Raw genomic sequence first — 16432 nt, forward strand, 5'->3', positions numbered from 1 at the left:
AACACTATCTTAAAAATTACAGTTCTTTTGAGCTTCCATTTGAGCAATTGTGTAATCACATAATGACAGCACAAAGACTAAAGAGAAAATTGAAAAATACTTTAGGAGACAAAATTATTGTGTTTTTTCTGAATCAGTAGAAGAGACTTGTTTAATAGGAACATCAACAATACTATACTTTATGTAGAAATTGAATAAAATTCAAGCAATTTACTAATGAAACTCCCATTTATGTAATATATATTTGTGAAACACTGTCCTGAGAATTGTGATTCTATCATGTTTCCATTTGAGCACTTGTATATCACTTTACTAATAGTAATGAAACTAAAAGAGAAAATTCTCAAAATTATTTTGTGAGGCAAAATTCTTGCTGTGTTCCTGGATTATTTTAGTGGGCTTGTTAGCAACAACATCAAAAATACTGCAATAACCGTACCTACAAATAGAATAAAATGGAAGCAATTTCCTTTTAAGATTCATGTTTAAATAATCTACAGTGATAAAGCAATACCTTAAGAATGATAATTCTCTCCATCTTCCACTTGAGGGATGGAATGATCACTTAATAACAGTGCAACTAAAAGAAAATATCAAAATTACTTTAGGAGAAAGCAAAAATGGATTTTTCCTGTGATTTTGATCTTGGGAAATAGGCTCATTAGAAGGCTAGGTCAAGTATGAATGTGCCTCTTCTGTTTTCATGTTATCTGGACAAAAACCCAAAATCCAGCATTTGTTTACAGATGTTTCTTGTTGCCAGTGGAGAATGTGCTAGGCTATGAATATCCCTCTGTGGAAAAGATTCTTGGGGAGGCCCAAACTGGCTTTCCAGAAAAAAGAACATGACAGGAGGTCTCTTGTCAGGAACTGTTTCCTGGGACCCACCTGTGATATCTGACCTCTGATAGGCAGATGACTTAGAAGAACAGAACCTGGGTTGGTTGCCTTCCATTCAGGTGAGAAGATTGAATCTGGCATAATTAAATGGCCAAGATCATATGTGGTATCATTCTATTGGCCTGTATTTCTGAAAATTTATGTGTCTTAGCGTTGTCCAAGGAAGGTCTCGAGAATCTGTCAGCATGAGGAACACCAGGACAAGCTCTGTCTTGCTGTTGTGGAGGAAATGCTCTGTCAGGATGGAGTTGGCCTGACTGATGTGCTCCACATAGGCACAAGATTCTGGATCTCTGAGTCATCCCAATGTAAGGGGCCTCCTTCCTCATACCAGGGAATTCCAGCACCTTTTTGAACTTCTGCCAAATGCCTCTTTTGGAACCTCAGGGACAGAAAGATACTTTCTGCAAAGTTGAGATTTAGATTCTTCCTAAATCATTATTTCTCTGAAGTATGGATTTTATTTTCTTATCAAAGCTTTTTTTCAGCCAACAGATATCTCACCAAATTATCATGAGCCTTTTTTCCTCATGATAATTGATAATCAAAGACCCAAAGTTTCTTTCTGATTTTCTGAAAGGATTGGGCTTGTATTCTGTAGGTGTTCACCTCTTCACATGCATAAAGGATCTTTTCATCTGCTTTGGACAGATTCTTTTCTTCCTTTCCAAAGTAAATCACTTTAGGTGGAGTGCTCCATACTCATTTTACTTTATTGATGCAGTTTAGAAATGAGTAAGTTTCTGCTGAAGCTCTGGAATCTCACTTTAAAACTGGATTTTCCTTTTTTTAAAGATTTTATTATTTGTTAGAGAGAGAGAGAGAGAGAGAGAGAGGCAGGCAGAGGGAGAAGCAGGCTCCCCACTGAGCAGGCAGTCTGACACGGGTCTCTATCGCAGGACCCTGGGATCACAAGGCAGGTGCTTAGCGAATTGAGCCTCTTGTCAGGCTCACAACTGGATTTTTCTGACTGCAGTGAAGCTTGTGAGTTTTTGTGACTATTTAATATGATCTCTAAGTACATTTATTATTTTTACTTCTTCAGATAATTTAATGTATATTTGGTTGCTTTTTTTTCTTTAACAGTCTTTAAAAGCACATCTACTTTAGCCACATAAATCCAGTTTCTTCAAAACTCCATTTGGCTAACATAAGTAAATCCTCATGACCTTGGATTAGGCAATGTTTTCTTAAATATGATACCAAAAGCACAAGCAACAAAAGAAAATATTGATAATTTGCGGGGCGCCTGGGTGGCACAGCGGTTAGGCGTCTGCCTTCGGCTCAGGGTGTGATCCCAGCGTTATGGGATCGAGCCCCACATCAGGCTCCTCCGCTATGAGCCTGCTTCTTCCTCTCCCACTCCCCCTGCTTGTGTTCCCTCTCTCTCTGGCTGTCTCTATCTCTGTCGAATAAATAAATAAAATCTTAAAAAAAAAAAAAGAAAAAAAAAGAAAATATTGATAATTTTCATTTCACCAAAAGTAAAAACCTTAATCAAGGACACTAGATTTTTACTAGAAAGTAAAAAGACAATCCACAAAATAGGAGAAAATATTTGCAAATCCTTTATCTCATAACAGTCTAGTATCCAGAATATACAAGGAACTCTTACAACTCAACAACATAAAGACAAATAACTCAATTACAGATGTGCAAAGGAGCTAAATATTTCTCCAAAGAAGATATATAGATGGCCAATAAATTTACAAAACTTACAAAAAGATGCTCAACATTATTAGTTGTTAGGGAAATGCAAATCAAAACCACAATGAGACTTCACGCTCATTATGATGGCTATTAAAAAAAAAAAAAAAAAAAAAAGGATAGGGGCGCCTGGGTAGCGCAGTCGTTAAGGCGTCTGCCTTCGGCTCAGGGCGTGATCCTGGCGATCCGGGATCGAGTCCCACATCAGGCTCTTCCGCTGTGAGCCTGCTTCTTCCTCTCCCACTCCCCCTGCTGTGTTCCCTCTCTCACTGGCTGTCTCTCTGTCACATAAATAAATAAAATCTTTAAAAAAAAAAAAAAAGGATAAATGTTGGCAAGGATGTGGAGGAAATGGACCCTTGTAAACTATTGGTTAGAATGAAAAATGGTGCAGCTAGGGAAACAATTTGGCACTTCCTGAAAATGCTAAACATAGAGTTACCGTATGATCCAGCAATTACACTCTTAGACGTATACCCAAGAGAATTAAAAACATATTTTGAAACAAAAATTTGTATGTGAACGTTCATAGCATTATTCATTATAGCCAAAAAGTGGAAACAACCTAAACAACCTACCGGTGGGGATCTGTGAGAAGCATTGTTCTAATTGACTTTTATTCTTCAGCTATCAGCTCAAATGCCCATTCCTCATGTAGGCTTTTGTGAACTCACAGACTAGATGAGGCCCCGGATTATGAAATCTAGAGAAACACAATCCTTTCCTTCAGAAACCTATCATAATTCATAGTCACATGCCCCATCTCCACCCAGAGATAGCTGTCATCCTGAATTTGGTGTTAAGCATGCCCTTCTTTGCTTTAGAGCACACTTTATACACACACACACACACACACACACACACACCTCTAAACTATTATTTGGTTTTGTCTATTCAACTACATCAATTAAATCATATATGGCATTCTGTGATTACTTTTACTCTTCTGGGGTTCAGCCATTTTATGTGTGTGCTTGTATTAATTCTCACAGCTGTGTAAGAAATCCACGACATAGATAGATCACAGTTTTATTATTCATTTTATTGTCAATAGAAATTTGAATCTTGCCATAGTTTTTGCCTATTGGGAACTATCATGGGCTATTATACATTGGAGTTTCTTATAGGTGTCTTCTGCTTTAAATGTGAACAGATATTTTGATTTTTTACTTAGGAATTGAATTGCTTGGCCTATGATCTGTGCTCGTTTGACTCTACTGGGTGATGCCAAATTGCTTTCCATAGTTGTACTGAACTATATCTCTATGAAGAGAATATGAGTTTACCCTGTTCTACATTCTTGTCAAAACCATGGTAGTGTCTGATTTGTGCCAGTCTAGTGAGTTGAATGGTTTCTCATTACGGTTTTAATTTGCACTTCCTTGATTACCGATGGGATTAAGCTTTTTTCCCCCCCCCATTTCTGGGCATTTGGATTTCTGCTTCTGTGAAGAATCTTTTTGCCTGTTTTCTTTTTTGTTGTTTGTCTTTTTCTTACTGGTTAATAGGAGTTGTAGATTATGCATACTAATACGTTGTGCATTATATGTGTTGTGAACTATCTTCTTCCAATTATGCTTTTCCTTTTCATTCTCTTTATCATGTCTTGTTGAACAGAAGTTCTTAATTCTGAGTATGTTTAATGTTTTACCTTTTCCATTATGGGTTGCTCTCTTTGTATCTTGTATAAGAAATTTTTCCTTAGCACGGGTCATAAAGTTATTCTCTATTTTCTTTTAAAGCTTTCAAGTTTGCCTTTTATATTTGATCCATGGAAATTAAATTTTGGCTGTGGTATTAGGTAGGAATCCATTTTCACATGGGCTTGTTTCTCTCTTGTATAAAACAAGTCTGAAGGTAGGCAATGCTACTCCAAGGTATATGCCCTGGAAAGAGACTACTAGATGGATGCACCAGGAGACAGGAACAAGTTCATTATAACATTATTCATAAGAGGGAAAAAAAAGGCCTGGAAACAACAGAAGGAATTTAACTAGTTATAGAGCATTGGCAGAGCTGAATATGAGAAGGTGGGGCATCTCAGAAATCAGCAACTACAGGGAGCTGCAGCCATCCCTAGGGAAGAAGACAAAAGGAAGAAAGAGTGTCATTAGAATCTAGGAACCAGGGTATATAGAAGGATCTGGAAGTTAGAGGAAGAGCCTCCAGCATCACTGGAGCCTGACTATGCAGCCAGAGTTACCCAAAAAAGCTGGAGCCATGGTAGGGTTTGAAGCAAGAGCTGGACCATGGAGAAGACACAGTCACTGCAAGAGATGCTGCCCAAAGCAGACGGAGAAGGAGAAATACTCTGCTTTCTCCCCCTCGTCCTGCCCTCTAGTCAACCATCTGTGCCTCTGTTGGCCAAACCTAACCAGAAGCCAGTGGGCAAGGTAGCCTGAGATATGTGGGCTACCAAGGTCAGCACCCTGTGATACAGAGGTAAACAGAAAAGGGTAGGGAATGGTTCTGAGGCCAATGACAGGCACAAGACACCCCTTACACGTGGCCCTAATGTATCTTCCTTCTTATTTATTTATTTATTTATTTATTAATGATTTTTTATTATATTATGTTAGTCACCATACAGTACATCCCTGGTTTCTGATGTAAAGTTCGATGATTCATGAGTTGCGTATAACACCCAGTGCACCATGCAATACGTCCCCTCCTTACTACCCATCACCGGCCTATCCCATTCCCCCCCCCCCTCCCCTAATGTATCTTCCTTCTTATTTCCACCACTCCCTTTTACTGTTGTCTCAGTCATGTCAGGTTATTTCTAGGCTATGCTGTGCACATTCCCATTCTTTAGCCCTTTGTTCAAACCATCCCCTCAGCTTGTTTCCCTTGAAGTCTTACTCATCCTTCAAATATTAGTTTATGTCCTCATCCTTGAAACCTTTCTTTCCAGTCATATTTGTAAGTTTCTCACCCTCTAAACATCCTTTAAGTATTGGGGTTCCTAGGATTCTGTCTTTGGTCCTCTTTTTATCTCATGTTACTGGGTGACCTTAGTGGGTGATTTCATCCATCCCCGTGACTTTCAACTTCCACTGAAGTAGTGATGATTCACAAATTGTGTCTTTCCTAAACGCCAGACCCACATATATAGCTAGTGATTAGACATCTCCACTCGCCTTTTTTATAATGCCTCAGACTCAGTATGTCTAAAGCTTAACTACCAAATTCCCTCTCCTGGTATACTTCTACTATATACTTCTACTCAGTTGCCCATGGCCAATATTTAGAAATCACCCAATGCTACTCCTTTCCTCTGATTCCTTCCCCAATTATAATCAACATACCAAGTCCCATCAGTGCTACCCCACTTACATTTCTCAAAGTTGTGCTCTAAAAGTTTGGCAACATATATTATAAGTCTTAAAGATATATTATGGGTTGAATTGTGTCTTCCCCAAATTCATATGTTGGAGTCCTAACATTTAACGCTTAAGAATGTCATTTTATTTAGAGATAGGGTTATTGTAAGTGAGGTCATACTGGAGTAGGGTGACCCCCTAATACAATATGGCTGGTGTCCTCATAAAATGGGAAATTTTGGATACGGGCAGGCAAATAGGGAGAATGTCATGGGAAGATAAAGACAGAGTTCGGGGTAATGCAGCAGAAGCCAAGGGTGGCCAAAGATTGCCAGCAAACCACCAGAAGTCAGGAGAGAGTCATGGAACAGATTCTCACGCACAGCCTGCAGAAGAAGGCAACCTTCTGACGGCTTGATCTTCAATTTCTGGCCTCCAGGACTGTGAGACAATAACATTCTATTGTTTAAGCCTCTTGGCTTGTGACATTCTGTTCCAGCAGCCTAGAAAACGATTATAAATATGTGTACTCTTTGACCAGAATTATCACACCTAGTAATTAATTCTTTGAAAATAATTGCACAAATGAACAAAGGACAGCAATAGTGTTCACAATTGTATAATGGGAAATAACCTGAGTGTCTTAACAGTGGGACACCAAGTCCATCAATTATGGTATATTCAAACAGTGGGATGTCATATAGCTTTTAACAGTAATGTACATATAATGCTTGAGAGAAAAAGATATTCACAATATAATTACATTAAAGGGGGCTGCAAGAGCTATGACAAGGCTATTTTTTTTTCAGCTTAAATGTATGTGTGTTATAAATGCATAGGAGAAAATCTGAAAGTATAGTAGACATATTTAAAATAGAATTTTAGGTAATTCACATTTTCATCTTTTAGTTTATCCACCTTCTCTTAAGTGATGTGGTTTAAAAATTAACCAGTGTTTCTAGTTTTCTTTCCCTAGTAGTCTCTTATAAAGAGGATACTCTCTTTGCTTGGTTAGATTCACAATCCCTCCCTATCTTGGGAAGGAGGAAGGAAGAAAGAGGAGGAGGGAGAAGAGGAGGGGAAGAAAGAAAGGGAAGTTAAATTAATTAAAGAACTAGAATACAAAGATTAGGGAATTTAGAAAGTAAAGTATCAGTGTAAACCATAGGGGGGAAAAGTTTTGGGGAGGTAGAGCTGTGAATGAGAGCATCCAAAGCAATACCGGTTGTGGGAGAAGTGTGGAAAAAAGAAAAAGAACATAGGAAAAATGTACCTGGGGGTTAGAAATGAGATCCTCTGGGGGTGCCTGGCTGGCTCAGTTGGTATAGCACATGACTCTTGATTTTGGGGTCATGAGCTCAAGACGGTGGGCCTAGACCTTACTTAAAAATAAAAACTCTGGAAGAATAATAACAATAAAACACACACACAAAAGAAATGGGATCCTCTGTAAAGATTTTTGAGCAATGCAAATTAAAGCTCAGAAATTCATTTTGTTTTTTAATCATTCTTAGACTGTACTTTTTTTTTTTTTAAAGATTTTATTTATTTATTTGACAGAGAGAGAGACAGCCAGTGAGAGAGGGAACACAAGCAGGGAGAGTGGGAGAGGAAGAAGCAGGCTCCCAGGGGAGCAGGGAGCCTGATACGGGGCTCCATCCCAGGAACCTGGGATCATGCCCTGAGCCGAAGGCAGACGCTTAACGACTGAGCCACCCAGGTGCCCCAAGACTGTACTTTTTTGAATGCAATGTCCATATAGAGAAAAGACCCAGTGAGTCTAGGATTTATAGTTTATTGTTTTCTGTAATAAACATATAGACTCCAGTTCACAAACTGAAGTATGCAAGAAATATGACTTTATTTTTCTATCTTTGAACTTAATTTTTATTCTTTTGTAATTATTCTACCGGTGGCAGATGCTGCAAGTTTCCTGAGGTAACATTTAAGTGGAGGTAGGGGGTAAGCACAGGCTTAGTTAATGTGAGTCATATGGGAGGCCCATGTGGGCCTCAGTTCTTAGGACAGTGGCATCTTCTGAGATGTGCATCATCCCATCTGGTCTTTGGTCGTCTGTCTACCCACATTCCTGTCTTTTCTGGTCTGGTGAGTTTCTTTGCTAGGGCCATGCTGTTTTTGAGGCAAGAAGGACACTCACTGTGTCTACTTTACTCCCTACCACTCTGGGCTGTGGGTAAACTCTGGGGTCTTGTCACCTTCAGAGCTTAATATGGGATTGGGGTAGAGGCCCATAAATCCACTTAAAATACCAGATGAGAATCTGTCACTCTCGATTCTTTCTAGGATTTCTGCCATTGCATCTTCAACTCCCTAGCTACCTCCCAACACATACTGTGAGTTCTTCCGGTTTCTTTTCCAAGGATACTTAACGAATATTTATCTCTTTTGCATTATCTCCAATTTTCTCTGCCCCACCTTGGCCCTGGGAAGTCTTGCCCCAATTTTGCGGTAAGCTTCTGAGTATCCCTTCACTGTCTCTTTCTTAGACTTTCATTCTGTCTTCTGTCCATGCAATATTCAGCTTCCTACCATTCCATCATTGGCCCACCATCTGTTTTTCCAGGTTCCTCTTCCACTCCCCGAGATTTAACTACCACTTCCGTGCTGACTCCTGAATGTACAGTTCCAGCCCAGAATCAATTTCCAGTTGCTATATATCTCTTTTTGATCTCCCACAAGCCAATAAAAACTCAACTTATCCCAAACTCTATGTATCTTCTAGAAACCTGTTCTTTCTCTCTTTCTCCTGCACATTTTTCTCTCTCTCTCCCCCTCTCTCACTTGGTAGATATGATTTTTTTAAAGATTTTTATTACTTATTTGAGAGATAGAGCACGAGAGAAAGAGAGAGTAATAAGCAGGGGGAGCAGCAGAGGGAGAGAGAGAAGCAGGCTCCCCGCTGAGCAGGGAGCCCCATGTGGGGCTTGCTCCCAGGACCCTGAGATCATGTCCTGAACCAAAAGCAGTTGCTTAACCGACTGAGCCATCCAGGCACCCCAGTAGATATGATTATAAACTGATGAGGTTACTAAGGAAAAGTGCTTAGTGCTCCGAGAATGTTCAATGGAACCATTTGTTTGAGATAGGGAATGGGGATGCAAAGAAAGGATTTCTCACTTAGATACAACTGCAGCGGCATTTCTATACCTGCACAGCTCAGGAACCTGACCACGTAACTTCTTTGTTCCACGTCTTGAGGAAGAACATGCAGTGGTCTACCCATGGGAGTGGCCGCTTGACAGAGGGAGTATTTTATCATTGTTTAGAATTGTTGGCAATGTAGTCATTCTTATTGTTTTCAAATACTCCACAGACAATGCACCCCCTTTTTGTCTACACCCAGGGTGGACCATTCTAGTTGCCTTCTCCTTGGTGTGCCGCTGAGAATTTGGAAGTCTCCAGCCACCTTTCCTTATTCTTTTCTGCCTTTCAGGTAAGGATCTAAAGATTGCTCTGCTATTTCTTACTTCTGTGGTTTTTGTCATGCTCTCTCCTCTGCCTGAAATTCCCGCATTCCATACACATACTTCATCTGGTTTTTCCTTACTCTTTAAGATTCAGTTTAGTGTCACCTCCTCCAGGAAGTTGCCTCTGCTCACTCGACTCTGAGTCTTGGGCCCCTTCTTGGGCTTCCTAACTACTGAGCCACTGCATTGTCCACATTGTACTCTAATCTGTTCATGACTCTGTCTTCCTCAGTTATTATGCACAAAACCAAGGTAGTCTTATCCATTTTTATATCTCCAGGATCTAGGGAAATACTTGTCATTTAGTATACCTTTAACAGAGGTTTATTGAAAGAATGAAAAGATGAAATCATTTTTTATATTTCACTTTTTTATATTGATTAAGGGTTAACATTAGTGTTTCTGAACCATTAGATATACAAACTAATGATAAAGGGTGTTTAGTATTATTCTTAGGACATAAGTTATAAATTCTACAGAACACTTATTTTCATGGAAAAAAATATGTGGAGCAATCTCTTAGTATCTTCTTCCACTTCCTTTCCTGATACCTTTTAGAAACCCTTATATGAACTTTCCACATATCTTTTTAAGGCCCGGGTGAGTCACCACACAGGCTGCCATGATTCTGCAGCATTCGCAAACTGGAAGACATTTTTGAGTTTTTAAGAACGTTCTTCTTCATATCTCTACAGAGCTTTTGTTTAAACAAGACAGCACGCTCAATGACTGAGAGCTTGGGATTTCATTATTATTCCATTCATTTAACTATACCAGTAAATGGTGAGAGAATTCAGAATTCTGAGCTACAATAAGGCAGAATTTTAAAGAGACACTTGAAATCCTTGACAGCTGAAGCAGGGACATTTAAAATACACATGACAGGGAACCAAACTCTGCAATGTTCTCTTGGCAGTCTTCTCCAAAGAGATGTGCTTGGAAATGAGTCCTTTCTCCAGGGGAGAAAATGCAATCTGTCCCTCTTTTCCTATTGCTGCCATCAACAAACCACCAAGTCTTACAGATTTTTTTCCCTCCCAGTGTCTCTATAACTATGCCATGTATTTTAACTGCAGCCGCCTTATGAATGTTCCACCACTTCTTACTATATCTTATGTAGTGATTATTTCGTTTGAAATATTTTTAAAAAGCTGGAAGCAGTGGCGTGCTAGTAAATGTATCACAACCGACTCTTTGGGGAAGGAAGCTCTGTTTGTAGCACTTGCCAATTTCCATGGTGTAAATACTCCCACCGGGGGCAGATTTCAAGCTACCAACTTGATGTCATTGAAGGAAGAGTTGGAGAGCGGTGCATACGTTCAGCTTTCACGAACCAGTGCAAGCTGCTACAGGTCGGCTCTAGCACACTACTGTCTTGAAGATTAATTTTTCTCGAGCACTATTTAAATCAGGCTACTCTCAAATTCAGGAATCTACCTGGACCTCTAATGCTGATTGTGGAAATCACAAATATGGTCTGTTCACTTTTCTCTATCACAAGTACTATGCTAGGCCACTTGATTGAAGACTGCATTAGCCATTTAAATGATCACCCTGCTTCCACTCTGGCCCTAAAATTCTTCTCCACACAGCACCCAGAGTGATCTTTTAAAACTCCTCATTTGATCATGTCACCTGCAGGGAGGCCATGTTGTGCCGTACCAGGGACTCTGCCAGCTGTGTTCCATGAAGTTCTGTAGTGCCCAGGCTGTACAATCGGCCTTACTTAGCACCTCTGGCCTCTGCTTAAAATCCTTGGTGGTTTTTCATTACCCTCTAGGATTTATATAATATTTGTATTTGCGTAGTGGATGGTATAACATGGCCTCTGAGGGTCTATCTGATCTGACCTAAGCCTCCTCTCAATCCAGCTCCCTCTGTTCTGTTCTAGCACATCAGGCCCTTCCCAGGACCCCACCTGGAACTCTCCTCTCCTTGATCTTCCCATGGTGACCCTTTTTCTGAAGTCTCTGCTCACAAGGCACTTTCTCAGAGAAGCTTTCCTAATCTAAATTAAGTCCCTTCAATGAGCCTTCTTTTTCTTCTAGACAAAGACTATTTATTAAAAATATGAATAATATTTTTTAATTTTCATAAGAGAAGGCATTGTAGTTTACTGTTGTCAATTCTCACATTTAAGTTAAAATGAATGCAGGGGTGCCTGGCTGGCTCAGTCAGTGGAGCCTGTGACTCTTGATCTTGAGGTTGTGAGTTCAAGCCCCGTGTTGGGTGTAGAGATTGCTTAAAAATAAAATCTTTAAAAATATAATACAATCTAGGAATTTTTTTCCTATTAGTCTCTTTCATGACACCATATTCTTTCCCTTCAAGGCAGTAGAGTGGGTACTGTCAGTGTGAGTTTTTTGGTGTCAATGGCAGTTTTATGCCCAGAAAAGATTATGTATGATTAGTTTGGTTTTAAAAATTAATAACTGCCCTTAAGGTTATAAGATCAAAAATCTATTCATCCATAAGCTTCTAAATTCAAAATAAAAATGGTATCATTCTATTTATAAGTAAGTGAGACTTCTAACATTCCTCTTTATTAAAAAGTTGTTTTTTTTTAATAGCCGACACACAATGTTATTTTAGTTTCAGATGTACAACTTAGTGATTTGACAAGGTTATACATTATTAACATTCACTTTTAAGGGGGACTTGATTAATGTGTAAGCCCATTTACAAACTTAATTTTAGTTTCTCAAACATTTAAATTACATTTATAAATTTAATGTAATTGTTTTTACTTTAAGACATTCAATGCCTAACAAAAATACCTTAAATAACTGTAATATATTAAACACATAGATATGGTGAATATTAGGTTCTCTTAAATATTCCAGTACTGTCTTTAAATTTAATAAAATTTTGTTATTAATTGAACTTAAAATCACAAGTCTAATCAATTGTTCAATTATATAGTATAAATTGAAACCACAAGGCAATTGTGTTTGATTCGTTAATATACTATATTCTCTAAAACATAACAAGTATTTCAAATAGTAAGCATACCCCTATTATTCCTCTACTTACCACAGATATATAAATACAATAGGTTTGAATTAATCAGTTATCATCATTTACTCTATTATCTTTAGTCTCAATTCTAAATCTCCCTGGAATTAAAATGGACATATGAAGCAGACAATTATACTATACCAAACAATTTAGGGTTGTCTTTCGAGAAGGAGGGCACTGAAGATACACATTGACCCATGCTTTGGCTGGAACTCAAGATTTTGTGTTCTCCCAACACAACATGGCCTATCTGTGTCCATGGTAACAGGGATTCCATAGCCAGCAAGTGTCCCATGTGCACTTCTCTAATTCTAGTCAAATTTGAATCTATAGCCCCTCACCCAGGATGTTTCACTTTATGATTGGGTTCCTTTAATCTCTTAAATTGTCTTCTAAATGAAGTTATTTCTAAATTCTTATTCTTCCTAGCTGGCCAGACTCAGCTCTTTTTTATATATTTTTTTAAAGATTTTATTTATTTATTTGACAGAGATAGAGACAGCCAGCAAAAGAGGGAACACAAGCAGGGGGAGTGGGAGAGGAAGAAGCAGGCTCATAGTGGAGGAGCCTGATGTGGGGCTCGATCCCATAATGCCGGGATCACGCCCTGAGCCTAAGGCAGACGCCCAACCGCTGTGCCACCCAGGCGCCCCTCTTTTTGATATTTAAAAGGCATCCAATTGGATTTCCCCTATCTCCTGTAGTTTTGTACACCTCTATTTAGTGACAGGGATGATCTCAATCTACAAACTTAGGTATATATATATATATATATATATATATATATATATATATATATATCTCACCTTAATCGATAATTTGACTCTCCATTCAACCAGGAATTGATAACAATATTCGAGTCAGTACTCACCCCTCCTTTTCTTCCTGGGGTTTTATCTCGGTTCCAGGGAGCTTATTGAGTGTCATGACATTAGGAGAGAGGAATCTGGTCTCTGACAGCATCCATTCAAGCTAATCTCTGCTGTGAAGTTCCTCGTCCCCTCAGTTTCACAGGAACAGCCTACATACTGGCCTCTGCTATCACCTCGTGGCTCCTGTCCAGAGGGCCCTCCAGGCACTGCTCTGCCTTGTTCCTTCTAAATACCCTGTAGACCTGAAACAATCCATTCTGCTGTTCCTGCACCATGCTGAGCTATGGAAAATTCTCAGAAAATCCTTCTAACACCCAATGTGTGATATGATAAATAAAGTATATATATGTATTTGGTCTTTGTTTCTGATCCCTGGCACAGTGCTCCTAAAACTCTAGAAAGTTCCTAATAGTAGTTAGTGTATTTTGTCATTCCTAACAAGCCCCTTTCCACCGTACCTGAATTTATTCTAATGAGCTGCTTCTTGGCCTTCAGATAGCTCCAGTATGGGGGCTGGTTAACAGAGGAACCAACCACATGATTAGAAGGTTGGAACTTTCCGCCCCAGCCCTAACCCTGGTCAGAGGAGAGGGACTGGAGATTTGAGTTCAATTGCCAATGGCCAGTGATTTAATCAATCATGCCTCATCGTTAAACTTCAGTAAAATCTCTAGAACAACAAGGTTTGGGGATCTTCCCGGTTGGTAAGCACATCGTTGTGCTTGGAGGGTGGCATGCCTGGAGAGGACATAGAAGCTCTGTGTACCACTCCCCACTCCTTGCCCTATGCATCTCTTTCATTTAGCTGTTCCTGAATTACATCCTTTATAATAAAACTGTAATGGTAAGTATACAATAGTCCCGCCCTTATCTGTTATTTTACTTTTTGTGGCTTCAGTTACCCGTGGTCAACTGTGGTGCTAACGACAGTCTGAAAGCAGATGGTCCTCCTTCTGATGAATCATAGGTCAATAGTAGCCTAACGCTACATCACAATGCCTATGTCCTTCACCTCATTTCATCTCATCACATAGGCGTATCATCATCTCACATGATCACAAGAAGAATGGTGAGTGTAGTACAATAAGATATTTTGAGAAAGAAACCACAGTTACATAACTTTTTTACAGTATGTTGTTGTAATTGTTCTATTTTATTGTTGTTAATTTCTTACTGTGCCTAATTTATAAATCAAACTTTATCGTAGGTATGTATGTACAGGAAAAACATAGTATATATAGGGGTCAGTACTATCTGTGGTTTCAGGCTTCCACTGGGGTCTTAGAATGTATCCCCTATGGATAAGGGGGACTACTGTAGCAGTTTCCTAAGTTCCTTGAGTCATTCCAGTGAATTATCAAACCTGGGTGGGGAGGGGTCACGGGAACTCCCAAATGGATAGTCAGCTGGGCTGGTGTAAGTAGCTTGGGGACCCCATTTGTGGCAGGCATGTGAAGTAGGAGCATTTTTGTGGGACTGAGCTCTCAACTTGTGAGTCTGGCTAATTCTAGGTAGTTCATATCAAACTTGAATTTGATTGTTGGATACCCAGTGAATATCAAAGAATTAGAGAATTAGTCATTGTCAGAAAATGACAGCCTTGCTGTCAACAAAACAATACTATGCTTCTTCAGAATATTACTCCTCTTTAGATCACTTTGCTTTTCTGCACCAAGGAGTAGCACAGGTGATTCTGTGAGGCTTCAAAGGTCAAGTGCTTAGACCTATCACAAAGCCATTTCTTCTCTGAGGTTGGACAACTTGCTGAGAAGGGGAGCACTGTTCTCCTCTGCTCTCATGTGCCACAGACCTATCTTGGATTTCCGTCACTTACTGGAACATGGCATGGGCAATGAGATAGGATAGAGGCTCCCTTTTCCAGAGATCCAACAGCACCTAAGCTCTAATCACTTCCCTCTGACCCTCCTCTCCTCCAACCTTTCGAAATGTTTCTAGTCTCTAGACCCAGAAGCCTTTCTGACTCATCAAGTATTTTCCTCAATCACTCTCCATCCCAGAGTTATGTTCCATGCCTTCTGAAGCCGAGATTTTGAAACTCAAGAGCTAGAACAAGAGTCTTGTTAGTTATGTATTGGATTCCACTGTGTCATACCTTTTCTAAGTCATTACATACAGAATACTGAGCTAAATGAATGGGTAAGGGCCAAAGGGAAACAGTCTAGGGATAAAAGCCACATTGGTTAATGTTACAAAAATGTTAACTCAGTACACACTTTGGCAGTTTGTTTGGCAATTCCAAAAGTTCATGGAATATTAATATTTGATGTCAGTCTTCCACTAGGTTATAAACACCATGAGGGCAGAGATCATGTCTTTGTTGTTTATCATTGTATTAAAAACTACCTAGAATAGTACCTAGCACACAGTAGAAACTCAATAAATATTTGTTGAAGGCATAAATAAACTTAAACCCCTTAGGTTGATATTCAGTATGTTTAACCAAATGATGATAACTCCTTGATTTGATAAGCTAATTTTACTTCTGTATTGACCAACCTTCCATGTCACCTGAAGTAGTATAGTTAAAGCCTCTGTTTGTCACTTATTCAAGACTACCATCACTTTTTTGAATATTTTGTTTTCCTTGCTAATAATATTATCTCTCCTCTCTAATAGTTAATCATCTTTTCTCCTTTCAAACTATGCTTTAAAACTGTCCTCCAAAGAACCTTCTGTGATTGACCTTACTTGTCTATTCACTCAGTTTCATTCATTGCTCCTTTTAAAATACATATATTAAACAGTTACTGTGTATTAGATACCATTTGGGGTATTGGAGACAGAAATAAAAATAAGATGGAGAAAGTCTTTACTCAAATAACCAAATACATAATTAAGGTATTTCCAAATGGTAGTGAATGCTTTTATTTTATTTCATTTTTTTAAAAGATTTTATTTATTTGACAGAGAGACAGTGAGAGAGGGAACACAAGCAGGGGGAGTGGGAGAGGGAGAAGCAGGCTTCCCGCCGAGCAGGGATCCTGACTCGGGGCTCCATCCCAGGACCCTGGGATCATGACCTGAGCTGAAGACAGACGCTTAAAACAACTGAGCCACCCAGGCGCCCCTCGTGAATGCTTTTAAAACATAAATGTAGGATGGT

General features: G+C 39.2%; 1 protein-coding gene across 1 annotated transcript in view; it reads left to right on the top strand.

Moving 5' to 3' along the window:
* Positions 1 to 16432, top strand: part of RNF145 (ring finger protein 145) — a 97768-nt gene that overhangs the window by 14448 nt on the left and 66888 nt on the right. The window contains exons 3-4 of the mRNA XM_045792015.2: positions 9295 to 9384; positions 14207 to 14377. The gene's annotated coding sequence lies outside the window, so the exon portion shown is untranslated. The remainder of the gene's footprint in view (positions 1 to 9294; positions 9385 to 14206; positions 14378 to 16432) is intronic.

This window comes from Ursus americanus, chromosome 15, assembly GCF_024610735.1.
Source record: "Ursus americanus isolate L20-20 chromosome 15, mUrsAme1.1.p, whole genome shotgun sequence".
In the NCBI taxonomy this organism is placed as follows: Eukaryota; Metazoa; Chordata; class Mammalia; order Carnivora; family Ursidae; genus Ursus; species Ursus americanus.